This window comes from Geotrypetes seraphini, chromosome 12, assembly GCF_902459505.1.
Source record: "Geotrypetes seraphini chromosome 12, aGeoSer1.1, whole genome shotgun sequence".
Lineage (NCBI taxonomy): Eukaryota > Metazoa > Chordata > Amphibia > Gymnophiona > Dermophiidae > Geotrypetes > Geotrypetes seraphini.
In genome coordinates this window covers 114,630,378-114,646,690 of record NC_047095.1, presented here as the reverse complement: position 1 = coordinate 114,646,690, position 16,313 = coordinate 114,630,378, and the positions used below count along the sequence as shown (strand labels likewise).

The window sequence follows — 16,313 nt, the reverse complement described above, 5'->3', positions numbered from 1 at the left end:
GAGTGGTGGACACCTGGAATGCGCTTCCAGAGGACGTAATAGGGCAGAGTACAGTACAGGACTTTAAGAAAGGATTGGACAATTTCCTGCTGGAAAAGGGGATAGAGGGGTATAAATAGAGGATTACTGCACAGATCCTGGACCTGTTGGGCCGCCGCGTGAGCGGACTACTGCGCATGATGGACCTCAGGTCTGACCCAGCGGAGGCATTGCTTATGTTCTTATGTTATGTTTTTATGCGTTGCATTAGATGTATTGTACTGTTGTAGTTTTGAAAATTAATAAAGAATTTAAAAAAAAAAAAAAGAAAATCAATATAGCAATTCACATAAAATCTTTCAGGACCCAGTCCGCTGGGAACATTGGCCCCAACACAGTTCGTGTTTCGGCAAGAATATTTTCCTCAGGGGTCCCTGCTAGTCCTGGGGTGGAAGGTATGTGGAAAAGCTAAACCGTCCAAAAGAACTGATGCGCATAAGCTCTGCGTCAACCGAGCTGCAATAGAAAACATACCTGCTTTTTCTATACACCAAAACACACGTACAGGGGTATCTCAAAACAAAGGTTGCCCCCAACGGTATAGCCTGAGGTCTTAAAATAAGAAATGGTTTCTTTCTCTTCTGGGCAGGACGAGACACATCTGGATACATTCCAATACTATTAGTCAATAAGGGAACATCTTTATATTTGAAAACCAACATTAAACCTGGTGTGATAATACTTTTAAATATCAGCAGCATTGGGAAAACAACTGCTTTTACACCTAAGCAGCAGCGGGTCCATCCGCAACCACCAAGAACCCACAGACCCGAACCTGCCAGGAATGTGACGCTGAAACCGTGGATTGAAGACAAAGTTTTATTTTATTTTTCTTTCCAGCTTATGATTTATCTTTAATCTTATCTATTGTTTTGCCTTTTGTCTTTGTTTTGTTCTATTTCTATCATTTAAATTTCTCCAGAATTCTACTGTTCAACGGCTCCCCCTTCTGCTTCTATTCCTTTCTCTCCTCTCTTCTACCTTCCAAAGTATTTAGATCAATGCTGTCTTGTTAAAATGTTTATTTTATTTTTATTTTTCCTCTAACTCTGCTTTTCACTTCTCTATTACCCTCCAGGTACTTTAGTTAGATTGTGAGCCTTCGGGACAGTAAGGGAATTTTTCAAGTACCTTTCTTATTTCTAATCTTAATGTATATTTTCTGTAAACCGCTTAGAACCTAACGGATGTAGCGGTATATAAGAAATAAATTACATTACATTACATAATAAATCACACCATTAGATGCTGCTGACAATAGATTTCTTAATATGGATTTTACCATTTAACCATGGGGTACCACAGTCCCACAGCCAGGGCAAGATTAATACAATTATGAGTAGAACAGAGAAATATCACCACTGGAAGTATTCTCTGCTGTCAGCACTGACATGTTAGGAATTATTAGGAAAAGGATGGTTCATAAGACCAAGAACATTATAATGCCTCTGTATCACTCCATGGTACATCCTCACCTTAAATAATGCACAGGGCCGGTGTTAGGGGACAACAAAGAGGGCAGCTGCCACAGGCCCCATGGCTTCAACGTAACTTTCGGAGCAGAGCCGGATGTAGTCATCGTGGGATCTTCCTGCACCTCAGCGGGGCTGCTGACTCTGCTCTAGAACAATTACTTCTGAGGGTTGGACTGGCAGCTGTAGTTATGGCGAGTGGGAGAGAAAGGAGTAGGACTGCTGGCATGGAAAGGTGGTGGAGGGAGAGAAAGGGGGAAAGGTAGTGCTGATGGAATTGGTGTTCAGGTTAAGGGGAGAGAGACATAAGGGGGAAGGATACTGGATGGAATTGGGTTGGAGGAAATGAAGGGGGGCAGATGCTGATGGAAGTGGGGGAAGGGAGGGACAAGGAGTAGATGCTGATTGAAGAGGGGTGGATGGAGAGAGAGAAAGGGCAGACATTGGATGTTAGTGGGGAGGGTAGATGGGGAGCAGATGCTGGATGGAAGTCAGGAGGAGAGAAAGAGAGGAGCAGATGCTGGATGGAAGTGGACCGAGAGAAGGTACTGGATGGAAGGGGTAGAGAAAGAGGGCATATGATGGAAGAAGGGGATAAATAAAAGGGCACATGATAGGGGGAAGAAGATTGAGTTAGTGAAATACTGGAGGGGTGAGGGAAAGAGGTGTCGAGCTGTAGGTAGACAGTGAAAAAGGAAATTGATGACAGGGTAGTAAGAACATAATCTAGACAGATGCAGAAAATAAATTGAAAAGGAAAATGAGGGAAAAAAGGGAAAGGGATTGGAGAGGAGAGGAGAGGTGTGGATGAGAGAAGGGAAGGAGAGGACAGAGATGCCAGACCAATGGGGGTGAAGGGAAAGTTGGAAGGGGGACGCATACAGTTTCTGGAAGGAGCATAGAAGGAGAAAATATGCCATATAGAAGGGGCAGAGAGAGGGTAGACAGTGGATGGAAGAGAGTAACAAGAAGATGAGGAAAGCAGAAATCAAAGAAGACAAAGGTAGAAAAAAAATTTCAATTTTAATTTTTTGCTTTAGGAGACGTGTCACTGTTTCTGTGGTGTTGCATTGTATGTAGAGTCCAGCTTCTTGGTGGTTCAATATAAAATTTGTCTACGTATTTCTATTTTATCCCCCCTTTTACAAAACCGTAGAGTGTTTTTTAGCGCCAGACGTGGTGGTAACAGCTCCAACACTCAGAATTCTATGAGCGTCTGAGCTGTTACCACTATGGCTAAAAGTTGCACTACAGTTTTGTAAAAGGGGGAGGGGTTAGTTTGTGATTGCATATTCCATACTAGGCGAAGCTGTTTTCTGTGTGTTCAAAAGACATGGTTTTCTGTTAGGATTGACTGTAAAGGACTGATCTGTCTAGTATGGCTTGTTTAGTTTTACAATGGGTGTATTGATATTGTTTTGCTCACTGCAGTATGTAAGATGCTGCCTTTTCCTAGGTACACTCATGTGCGACATGTGGATTGTTACTAAAAATCATGTTTTTCATACAGATTGGGAGAAGGTATCATTTAAAATTATTTTATATGTATATGGTAGTAATGGTGGGTATGCAAATTGGGAGAGGGACCCCCTCCTTAATTTCTGCCCTGGTGCCTCAGGATGTCTAAAACCGGCCCTGCTAATGCATTCAATTCTGGGCATGTATCTTTTTTTTTAATTAAAAAAAAAAAGGATACAGAGTGGAATTAGAAAAAGTTCAAAAATAATAAAGGGGATGGAAGTCCTCTCAGATGAGGATATCCTGCAGCGATTTGAGCAGGTGGCTTCTGGATAAATTCTGGCCTTCCCTTGGTCATGTCCCTCCGCCTCCATATGCAATCTGGGATAGACCCCCGGATCCAGCCAGCAGCCGCCTTGAATAGCCGTGGCTGCCAATTTCCTGTCAAGGTACAGGAGAGAGACTGGGGAGGTGGGTAAACGCTACGATTCTGTGTACGTGAGCAAGAGAAGAAGATAGTGGGAGAGCATTGTGTACGTATGGAGCAGAGAGGGAAAATAAGAGCGTGCATGCAACCTGCTGGCTACTTTATAGGATTATCGCTATCTTAAAAAAAAAAAAAAAATCAGCATGACGAGGAAATAGCAGGACACCACATACAGATGTGCAAATAAGTTCTTCAGATATCTTTATGTGGAACTGCAGATACGTCAGTCCCAGAGATTCATTTAAGATAGGACAGATATTTAAGCAGCTCAGTTATACAGATATAGTGATCTGGATTGTGGCTAAATTTTGCCACTCAGCATGTCTTCTGCAGGAATCAGACCCTCAAGACAGAGAAGACTCATAGATTCATTAACCTGCCCAATCGAACCCGATCTGTGGCAGGCCGACGAATTCAGAAAGGGCCAGCATGCAAATGGGGGCAATCAGAGGAACGCCCCCCCCCCCCCCACCGACCACACAGATTGCTAGTGAGCAATCCTGAAGATGCGCAGACCGACCGCCTGTAGATAATCTGTGCATGCTTACAGAGCTATAAACTTTTTTTTTTACTTTTAACTTTACTTTAATACTTCATGAGTCCATGGTTTTAACCTGCTTTAAATCCGCGGGAAGAAGGAGAGTCAAGGCGGTGAGTTGGGGCATGCACTAGCTATTAGGCAAGTGATTTGTGGCTCTGACAGGCTGAATTGGTGGTAAGCAAGCAAGCAGCAAATCCCAACTCTAGCTCCTGGCAGACAGCACATTTGTCTCTGTGTTACATCATGGATGATGTAATTTGGGGGGCAGAGCCAGCAAATCAAAAATCACAAATAATCGAAACCGCGATTGTTGAAACTGTGAATACGGAGAGGGAGCTGATTAAATCTACTCAAATAACTAAATAAATATAGAACCTGGTTCCCCTTCTCTCTGTCACTGCCCTTGTTGTTAGTGGCCAAGAGGCAGATTTGTGAGAAAGGGTGTGACATGCACCTTCATGAACAGGAGAGGACAGAGTTCAGGAAGAGACAGAAAGGGAGAGATATATGGCAGTGACAGAGGATAAAGGGAAGAAAAGGGAATTAGACAGGAAGAGACATCTGGAGACAGGTCAGAGAATCCAGACACAGGCACCATGAGCCGGACATACTGGTGAGTGAGAGGAAACTAAAGAGAGCGGAGAGAAAGAGGAACACGGGCAGACTGCTGTTAATGAAGCCAAGAAGAACGAGGGTGAGAGAGAGAAAAAAAAAAAAGAAAGCAGAGAGAGGAACAGAGAGAAGAGGAGAGGGGAAACTAATCAGCCAAAAAGTAGGTTTGTGTTCATTTACAGTTTTTCACTAGGTCTTTTGTTAATTGCTGTTGGGACAACACCCATATGTGGCTGACTCATCCTGCTTGATCTAGGAGAAAGGGAATTAGACAGGAAGAGACATCTGGAGACATGTCAGAGAATCCAGACACAGGCACCATGAGCCGGACATACTGATGAGTGAGAGGAAACTAAAGAGAGCGGAGAGAAAGAGGAACACGGGCAGACTGCTGTTAATGAAGCCAAGAAGAACGAGGGTGAGAGAGAAAAAAAAAAAAAAGAAAGCAGAGAGAGGAACAGAGAGAAGAGGAGAGGGGAAACTAATCAGCCAAAAAGTAGGTTTGTGTTCATTTACAGTTTTTCACTAGGTCTTTTGTTAATTTTCTTGTTTCTCTCGGCTCACATTGTCCCTCTCATTCTATTTAGTGTGCCAAATGTTACACGCCAATATGACACATTTCTTCTGAGCTACAATTCCATTTACTATACGGGCCAAAATGGGGAGAAGGGGAGTGAAACAGCAGGCACACACCTAAGTACCCTTAGAGACTATTCTGTAACTTGGCAACTAAGTGTTCTAGCGCTTTCCTTCAAGGAGGGCGTTCACATAGGAGGGCCATTGGCGCATTTAAACCTCTTATTGACATGACCAACTGGGCAAACCTAAATGTTGGCCTGTAACTGCCGACTTACGGTAGTGTTCCAAAATAGATTAGGTATGCAAATTTGCCTCGCATTCAGATTTTGGGCGCCTTTTACCACCTGTCCAGAATTGCTTTCCTTCTGTGTACAGGAACTTCCTTATCCATGTAGGCAGGAAGGAACGGAAGCTGAAACTTTGACCCCTGCTCCAGTTTAAGGCGCAATTTTGAAAGCCAAGTCAACCGTTTGCCTGAGATTCACCCTCCAACACTAAAGTTCAAGTCACCCACATCGTTTCTGTTAACACATGAAGAAGAGGCGTTTCCTGTGGACATATTTTGATAGGGGTTTGAGGTGGTTATAATATACCTAAAATGCATTTTCAAATCTATAGAGATTATGGTGTATTTAAAAAGTGTTTGGTTTTACAATCTGGTAACCATAAGTCTTTGTAGTGTGTTGTATTTAAAAAATGGTCACAGAGAAAGCAGCCAATCACCTAACAGAGGCTGTCCTTAGGTTTGAACAAAGAAATTCCTTTTGACATCGAAAAAAGTTTCACAAATCATATTTTTGTTTACATTAATTTCTGAATATGCATAAAACCATTATAACATATTCAATACCCTTTTTGTCATTCTCAAAACTTAAATCAAACAGTTCATCTGTGTTAAAGCCAGCCTGTTGATATGTTCATGTCCCTGTCAGCACAGAAGAAAGAGGAAAAACCTACTCCCCCTCCCTCCTATGCTGGAGGTCAAACCAGCTGACCTTTCCTGCTCTGGCTCTCAAGGACTGGTACAGTGTCTCTGGCTCTAACTATTTCCAGATGTTGCCTCTTAGGATTTCTCCTTAAAGTGTCTTGCATCTTATATAAGAACATAAGAATTGCCATCTCTGGATCAGACCCTGGGTCCATTAAGTCCGGTGATCCGCACACGCGGAGGCCCCGCCAGGTGTATATATATATAAAACATTTGAAATGAAGTACAAATCATTCTCTCACATATCATTCATACCATATATCACACACATTCAGGGTCCCATCCATCCATAGATCCACACAATATATTTAATTAATATTTAATACTGTATATAACTGTATTCAAAAATGTGAAACCCTATATCTTCCACAAGCCAGACTGAGAGGTCTGGTATTAATTAGAGCCACGCGGCTCAAGGTGGGAAACGCAGAGAGAACAAAGACAGACAGAGACAGAAAGTCACTAAAACAAAATGGAGTCACTAAATCAAGATGGAGTTCTTAATACACCTATGTATTATGTATATCTATACCTGATTTCCATATGGTCCTGCTTCACCTAACACCTCACACTAATAGTGAATTCCCCTTTTCCTATGCTATATATTGGTTTCCTGGTCTTTTGTTTATTATCCTGACTTTTTCAAAGTTTTAAATGTGTTTGCATGTATATAAGACTCTCTGATCATGACTAGGAATGTCTCTGTCATGCCCTGCTAATGCTTCTGCGAAGTGTGCGCCAAACCAGGCCTCTTCAGACCAAACTGATCCATTCCTGAATTTTACCTTACTGCGTGCAGAGACTTGTTCTAATTGTCCACTGCTTTTCTTGAGATAATCAGCCTGGCATTCAGTGGGGATAAAAGGTGAACTGGATCCATTCATTAACTAATCCAGAGAGGGATGGAGACTTTGAATATTCCTGTGTTTCCACTGCATTTGAACTGGGTCATACAGGACATCACTGTCTATAGCTAATGAGGCTAAAAGCTTCCCAGGGCTGGACAGCAGTGGCACCAGGTCTTCAGGGCAGGAGGAGCCTAAGCAGAAGGGATGAGAATGTGCACCTGACACTCTCAGAGTTTGGAGAAGGGTACAGTTCCTCTGAAGAACATCTTGCTGTTTCATATTTTTAGAGAGGGTATTTCCTAGATTAAATGGATTTCAAAAATAAAAGATGAATCAATATTGGGAACTCTGATGGGCCAAGCCTGTCCCGCTGAGGCGTTTGCGGTGTATTTCCACAACACCTGATCCGTTTATTTTTGTAATGGTAATTATTAAGCAGGCACAGGACCTTGGACTGGTGCCTCTTGAGAAGAAGCATGTCAAAGAATATTTGGGGTGGAAAAGGGGAGTATAAGTGCCTCATCTCCTATCCATTGCCCTCCCCAGGAGTGGCAGATGAATGAAGTGGCGTAATAATAATCATATCGAACCCATTAAACTAAGATGTATATCACTGATGCCTGACATAACATGTCCAGAATCACAAAAGTCTGAGGGTTATGCTTCCAGGATAATTATTCTAGAATCAGAGAAAGATGGGCTGGGAGAGACCTTGGGGGTTCATCTACTGCACTCCCTTGCCTCCATGCAGGATCCCTATATGTAAAATCTCCCAGAGAGATGCTTCTCTAATCTGCTATTTTGAAAAAAACCACAACATCCTCTCATGATAGGAGTTGGTGGTTCCATATCACTGAACTGGGCTTCCCCAGGCTCTCCTTGATTTCTGTATTTCTTGTCTTGGCACTGCATATGCCAGGTAACTCTTTAAAAATGATCAAACTTCAGAAAAGGAGTAAAAACTTTTATTTTCACATGAACTGGACTGCAATTTTAGACTCTAACTTCTAAATTGTTACCTGAATGAGTCTAAAATGTATAGTGTATTTAGCTGCAAAATAAACCTAGTATTTCATGTGTACATACATAGGACAACTGATTTGGTATAAACATGTGCATATAAGTAGGATGATGGATTATTGGCATAACCATGCCGGTATTAATACATCTAATACCACCACATTTCTACAGAAGCTAATGTATCATATCATCTTTACAGAAGCTCATGTAGTGTAGCACCTTTGCAGAGGCTCATGTAGACAACTCTGAATTGACGCCACGGTCATTAGTAGGGGTATAGAAGCTCTTAATAATCATAATCATAAAATACTGTTACCAGGAAAATTAACATCATTCTCTGTAAGAGTATCTGTCTGTGCTTTGCAGTTATTTAATTATATTATGTTTGCTGATCTGTAACCCATTCTGGACTCTTTTGGGAGGATGGGCTAAGCAATCAAATAAATATATAAATAAAAATAAAATGCAGATAAAGAAATTTTATGCTGAATTTCAAATCTTAGATTTGTAGGTGCTATTCTGGATATTGCCACACGAGGGAGCCATTGCCGTATAACTATATTCAATAGCTCAGTGCTGTCCTCCTGTGGACATTCCTCAGAATACAGATTGAATTGCTTAAATCTGTTAATATTAGCATGGAGTGGAGTTGTTCAAATGCTCAGAATGTGATAAAAGCTAGAGAATGACACGGGAAAAAAATCTGTCCCCATCACCAGACCACCATCCCCTTTACTGCCCTGTGCCCGCCATCCCCTTCACCGCCCCGTTCCCTTTGTCCCCTTCAATGCCCCATCCCGGTCCCCGCCGTCCCCTTCACCGCCCCGGTCCCGCAGCATCCACCCTTCCCTCTCGCCACCTCACCATCCTTCAGTGGCCTGAGAATCTCCCTCCCTCCCCTTACCTTTGCGGCGCATTAGTAAAGAATTAAAACTTAAGTGAGGGAAGGCGCACGGTCACCGATTGCGCGCTGCCCCCTTCCACCCTACCTACCTACGGACAAATCTATCTCCCTCCCTCCCCTTACTTTTGCGGTGCTTTCGTAAAAAACTTACTGAAGCCTGCCTGCCTGCAGTCGCGTGTGTGTGGGTGGAAGCTTCTCCTCTGATGCAACCGGAAGTTGCGTCAGAGAAGCTTCCACCCACACACACGCGACTGCAGGCAGGCATGCTTCGCCTGCTTCAGTAAGTTTTTTACGAAAGCACCGTGAAGGTAAGGGGGAGGGAGATAGATTTGGCCATAGGGAGGGAGGGAGGGGGGCCGTGCACAATCGGTGACCACGTGCCTTCCCTCCCTTAACTGTGGGAACAAGGCCATTCACCAATTCAAGGGGCGGTGGATAGCCTTGTCCTCGTGCCCGTAGTGAGCACTTTTCTCCCCCTCACCATTTTGGCAGATTACCTGCGGCTACCCGTGGTTAGCCACAGGTAACTGCCACCATGTCATTCTCTAATAAAAGCTTCACTCGCAAAAGTAGGCTGAGAACTCATAAAAGAGTCCACACTGGAGAAAAACCTTTTAAATATTCAGAATGTTATAAAAACTGCACTCAGAAAAGTAGTCTCAGAAATCATGAAAGAAGACACACTGGAGTGAAGCTATTTAAATATCCTGAATGTAATAAAAACTTAAATCGAAAACATTATCTCAGAATATATGAAAGAGTCCACACTGGAGAAAAACGTTTTAAATGTTCTGAATGTAATAAAAGCTTCAATAAAAAAAATTAAGCTGAGAATTCATGAAAGAATCCACACTAGAGAAAAACATTTTAAATGTTCAGAATGTGATAAAAACTTCACTCAGAAAAGTAGTCTCAGAAATCATGAAAGAAGAAACACTGGAGAGAAGCTATTTAAATGTTCTGAATGTAATAAAAACTTAAATCAAAAAGATCATCTCAGAATTCATGGAAGAGTCCACACTGTAGAAAAACTTTTTAAATGTTCAGAATGTGATAAAAGCTTCACTCAGAAAAGTAGTCTCAGAAATCATGAAAGAAGACACACTGGAGAATAACCTTTTATTTAAATTATTTTTATTGAATATAAGGAAATACAATAAAAAGCAGAAATAAAAAAAAATCATTTATACAAACATCAAAGACAAGATTTAAACAATTGCAATTTCAACTACCAATCTCTATTCTACCATCCCATGCCCCTACCCACCCAATTTTCAAAAGTAATAAATATGTAAATATAATAATTGAAAAAATAAATATTCAAATAAGTAAATAAATAAATCTATCTATCTATATCCACTTCCAGAACTGAATAATAATAATCATAATTGAGAAAAACCTTTTAAATGTTCAGAATGTGATAAAAACTTCAATAATAATAAAAAAAATAACCCGAGAAGTCATAAAAGAATACACACTGGAGAAAAACCTTTTAAATGTTCAGAATGTGAAAAAAGCTTCAGTCGAAAACATAACCTCAGAATTCATGAAAAAGTCCACACTAGAGAAAAATCTTTTAAAATGTTTTAAATATGATAAAAGTTTCTTTCATAAAAATGTTCTCAAAAATCATGAAAGAATCCACACTGGGGGGGAAAACAATTTAAATGTTCAGAATGTGATAAAAGCTTCACTCACAAAAGTCTTCTCAGAAATCATGAAAGAAAGCACACTGGAGAAAAACATTTTAAATGTTCTGAATAGGATAAAAACATCAATTGAAAAGATAATGTAAGTCTCCCTCCAACTTAGGAATGAAGGAAACTCTTATATCTTAGCATCCCAAGTCCTCTAAATTTTCTTCACACTTCTACCTCTAACCCTCTGTTGTAGTTCCTTCCTATTTCTCCTACTGTAAACAGCATCGAGCTCTACGAACGTGGAGATGATGCGGTATACAAACCTAAGGATTAGATTAGATTAGATTAGATAATTCATGAAAGAGTCCACATCGGAAAAACACCTTTTAAATGTTCTGAATATGATAGAAGACTTCACTTAAAAATATAATTTCAGAATCCATAAAAGAATCCACACTGAAGATAAATCGTATAAATGTTCTACATGTGATAAAGGCGTCAATCAGAAAAATACCTTCAAAATTCATGAAAGAATCCACATTAAGAAAAAAACAAATGGAAGATTCTATAGTATAGTGAGAAATAGAACCTATTCACAGAAAAATATTGGACACATAAAAGGTTGAAATTGGCTTCTCCTTACCTATAGGATGATTGATTTCTAATTACAATCCAGGGCATCTATAGATTCTGTAAGAAAGAGTTTCAAATGTTGTAGCTTGTTGGAAAGGGTTGATGGCTGAAAGTTTCTATACAGAAAGGCACAATAAAGTCATCTGTCTTATCTGTGAGCTGCTTAGGTTCAAGCGGGTGAGAAATTTTTAAATTAAAAAATATTTCAACATTGCTGGAAAATGAAGAGGTTATGATCACGTGGGTCATCTCCATTCCAGCAATAACAAGCTGGATATAAGGAACCTGGATCGAGTGGTAAAACAGAAGAACATCATAATGGCATTGATCAGTCTCAAGTGATTTGCTCTGAATTGCATGGAGAAACAAAAATCTTTACATACCAAGAAATGTAGAAGAAGAAAATGTGGCAGTTTTTGTGCCACAGGCTTGATTAAATGGAATTTTCCAGCACACCTGGATAGATTGTTTATAGATGTTGCATGTTACATTTAGGGCTTGCAAATTAATTGTAGTTAACTATGCAATTAATACATTAATTATTGATAATATAATGATTAAAAAACAATTCCATTGCAGCATCTCCTGTCTCATCCAAATAACTCTACTCCTCTCTTGCACTCCCAATCCCTGTCCTCGGATGATCCAACATCTCTTTCCCTTCTTACCGATTTACATTAAAGGTGGTTCTCTATTGCTCCTTGGTACTGGCAGTATTGTATATATGTTATCTGTAGCTTGGTTCAAGGATTTCCCTCTGGCTATCCTGTTGCCTCTAACATAACTTCCTGTTTTGCATGGGAGGGATGGGTCAGAGGGAAAGCTTCGGAGCAGGCCACAAGCAGCAAGTGTGCAGCACTGTCACTGCTGGGGAACCAATAGAAGACCACCTTTAAGGTAGACCAGCAGTGGGGAGGAGGGGCAAATGTCAAACTGCAGGGAGGGGAAGGGAGTGAGCTGCAGACCTATGAATAGAACAGGAAGGGCCACTATTGGAAGCTATGGCCAAGGCATTGAGGTCCAGAAGCCATGAAAAAGGCTTGTTGCTGCCCACCACCAAGTTTATGGTTCTGCTGAGGGGTGTGGAGGTGAGGGAGGCAGGTAGGAAAGAGAGAGAGAGAATGAATCCCAGGAAATAAAGAGCTAATGAAGCTGGGAGATGAGGAAGGGAGAGATTTGGGGGTTACAATTTAGCATTACCAGTATATGTGAGACAGAAACCATACACTTAGGAGTGAGATCCTTTACTCTCATGGCACACTGAAATCAACCATACATGAAGCAACTAGCCGCTTCATAAAATCAGTAAATAAACGACAAAGAAACAATAAACCCCAATGGTTCACCGCGGAGATCTCGCACCTCATTAAGGAGAAGAAAAAAGTGTTTCTCTCCTACAAGCGCATGGAGAAAAGCAAGGCAAAGGTAGAATATAGGACCAGGTCTACAGCGGTCAAAATGGCAGTTAGGGAGGCAAAACTTCGAGTAGAAGAAATTCTGGCAAAAAACATTAAAAAGGGGGACAAATACTTCTTCAGGTATATTAGTGACAGAAAAAGGAACACAGGTGGGATAGTACACCTTAGAAGACCGGACGGAAGTTACGTGGAAACAGATTCCGATAAAGCCGAACTACTGAATGAATACTTCTGCTCAGTCTTCACCTGTGAGGTACCGGGACACAGTCCGCAGTTGAAGGCAACACAAAGCACAGAAGACCCGTTTCAGAATTTTGAGTTCACACCAGGTGAAGTTTACAGTGAACTGGCAAGACTCAAGATGAACAAAGCCATGGGACCAGACAATTTGCACCCAAGAGTGCTCAGAGAATTGAGCGATGTCCTGGCAAAACCGTTGGCTGAGATATTCAATCTCTCCCTAAGTAAGAGGAAAGTTCCCCTGGACTGGAAATTAGCTAATGTCATTCCTCTGCATAAAAAGGGTTGCAGGGCAGAGGCTGCGAATTATAGACCGGTGAGTCTCACATCAATAGTGTGCAAACTCATGGAAACACTAATTAAAAGCAAATTGGACACGATCTTGAATGAAGGGAATCTTCGGGATCCCAGTCAGCATGGATTCACCAAGGGTAGGTCCTGCCAATCCAATCTCATCAGCTTCTTTGACTGGGTAACAAGAAAGTTGGACTTGGGAGAGTCTTTGGACGTCGTGTACCTGGACTTCAGTAAAGCTTTTGACAGTGTCCCACACCGCAGGCTGCTAAGCAAGATGGAATTGATGGGGTTAGAAGAGACACTAACTGCATGGGTCAATGATTGGCTGAATGGCAGACTTCAGAGGGTGGTGGTTAATGGTACCCTCTCTAAAACATCGGAGGTGACACTCTAAAACAGTGGAGTGCCGCAGGGCTCGGTCCTGGGTCCACTCCTTTTCAACATATTCATAGGGGATCTGACTCAAGGGCTTCAAGGTAAAATAACACTATTCACCGATGACGCCAAACTATGTAATATAATAAGTGAATGCAGTTTACAGAATTATATGGCGCAGGACCTGCTTACATTGGAAAGTTGGTCCTCAACCTGGCAGCTAGGCTTCAATGCTAAGAAATGTAAGGTCATGCACCTCGGAAGCGGAAATCCATGCAGGACGTACTTCTTGAATGGAGAAACTTTAACTAGGACTTCAGCAGAACGAGATTTAGGAGTAATCATCAGTGCAGACATGAAAACTGCCAATCAAGTGGAGAAGGCTTCATTTAAGGCAAAGCAGATATTGGGTTGTATCAATAGAAGCCGAAAGCCTGAAGTCATAATGCCGTTGTACAGGGCCATGGTGAGACCTCATCTGGAGTACTGTTTGCAATTCTGGAGGCCACATTACAGTAAAGATGTGCACAGAATTGAATCGGTTCAGTGGATGGCCACCAGGATGATCTCAGGGCTCAAGGGTCTCTCGTACGAAGAGAGACTGAACAAATTGCAGCTCTATACTTTCGAGGAACGTAGGGAGAGGGGAGACATGATCGAAACATTTAAGTACCTCACGGGACGTGTCGAAGTGGAAGATGATATTTTCTTTCTCAAGGGACCCTCGGCCACAAGAGGGCACCTGCTCAAACTCAGGGGCGGAAAATTTCATGGCGACACCAGAAAGTATTTCTTCACAGAGAGAGTGGTTGATCATTGGAACAAGCTTCCAGTGCAGGTGATCGAGGCAGACAGCATGCCAGACTTTAAGAATAAATGGGATACTCATGTGGGATCCCTTCGAGGGTCAAGATAAGGAAATTGGGTCATTAGGGCATAGACAGGGGGGTGGGTAAGCAGAGTGGGCAGACTTGATGGGCTGTAGCCCTTTTCTCCCGTCATCTTCTATGTTTCTATGTTTCTATGTTTACTGTCATATTTTTCTGGAGTCATCAGTAAAAACTGTTATAAAATTATTCTCAGCCATCCGAATAGCAATTCCATCTCAGTTAAGCATTTTCTTGTATTTATTTTAAAGTCTGGATTTTTTAAGAAAGTGTAAATTGATAGCCACTCATTGCCAGAATTTTAGAGACTTCAGCTGCCTGCCAAGTCATAACCTCCTTCTCCTTTTCTCATATGAGAGGAGTTCCATCTCCTTTATCATCTCGGTCATTCTTCTTTGAGCCTTTTCTAGTGCCGCTATATCTTTCTTGAGATAAGGAGACCAGAATTGAACACAATGCTCAAGGTGAGGTTGCACCATGGATCGATACAGAGGCATTATAACATTCTTAGTCTTGTTAATGAGGTTGGCCAGCTGTCTAGGCGTACCCCGAGATAGAGACCTCACACTCTATATACTGGTATCAATCAATAAGTATATTTATTAACAAATCAGTAACAGCTTACAAGAATAAATCATTCAGCATATAGAGGAACAGAATATGATCTTCAGGCCTGAGGATCCTTTGATGTCTGTTCTGCTTACTTCCTCTTAAAGGCCTATTTTTATACATTTCTTGGTGGCCAGCACCACGTTGGTCTAAATCACATGATAAATCTTTATTGGCTATTTCATACACGTCATTACATTTGTTAATTCATTAATTGGTTCATAATATCTGTGTCATACCATATGCATGTCCTGTTTACCAGAAAATCTATCTTTTCCCTCATATGCCCCTTTAATCTACCACATGAGCAACTTCAAGCCATCGTCCAGTAAAAGCCTGCCCATCACAGGATATTCTTAAGACATGTTCTCATCCTTCTCAGATCCACTTCCCTGGCATTACAGCAGATGTGACACCAGTTGCCATGTAAAAGAATAAGTTTCGTTTCACTCGCTCATTTTTCGCTTGGCTTGCTGATTTCAGCAAGCATAGATTGTGCAAAGGCTTGACAGTTTTAGTCAGAGCATTCTCAGCCATCTTAGGCCTTTAGTTGTGTTTATTGGCCTAATACGTTAGGGGATTTCAGGGTAGGCTCTTCACCTGTTACCTGTACAGGACTCTCGCGCTCTCTCTCTCTCCCCCCTTCTCATTAACCATCCCTTTTTAAATAATTCCTAGCATCTTGTTTGCTTATTTGGCCACTGCTGCACATTGGGTGGAAGGTTTCATCGTATTGTCAAGGATGACACCCAGATCCTTTTCTTGGGCGTTAACCCCCAAGGTGGACCCTAGCATTCGGTTACTGTGATTTGGGTTTTTTTCCCCAATGTGCATCACTTTGCATTTGTCCACATTAAATTTCATCTGCCATTTGGACATCTGTTACACATTTGTTGGCAGAAGGTGAAGTAAGCTAAAAAGAGTTTAGTTTTCTTTTAAATTGAAAGCATTTGTCCACGAGCATTTGTCCACGCGCATTTGTCTTGCGCGCACTTGACTATGAACCATATATAAGTATATCTATATAGTATAGTAATGATTTGGACTCCATATTGAATAACACAGAGAAATGCATAGAATTCAAAGAGCAATTCTTCAAATAGTTTATAATCAACAGTCCTTTAACTGGGTAAGTCTTTTTGCCAAGGTTACAGCTCAGGATCTCTCTATTGAGTTTTTTTGTGGGTGTGACAGTGTGGCCTAAGTTCCACCCTTTTCTCCTTCTCTGAGTCTCAAATCTGCCAGTGGGTGGCGCTGTTTCACTAA

The 16,313-nt window shown here is 41.5% G+C and overlaps 1 protein-coding gene across 9 annotated transcripts in view; it reads left to right on the top strand.

Moving 5' to 3' along the window:
* The window catches only part of LOC117346602 (histo-blood group ABO system transferase-like), a 187,888-nt gene that overhangs the window by 116,813 nt on the left and 54,762 nt on the right, over positions 1 to 16,313 (top strand). For 4 of the 9 annotated variants that reach the window (XM_033916445.1, XM_033916442.1, XM_033916441.1 and 1 more), the window contains exons 1-2: positions 4,635 to 4,769; positions 4,866 to 5,105. The exons of 1 other annotated variant lie outside the window; for it this stretch is intronic. The gene's annotated coding sequence lies outside the window, so the exon portion shown is untranslated. 4 more of the 9 variants (XM_033916448.1, XM_033916446.1, XM_033916440.1 and 1 more) reach the window with 4 other exon arrangements.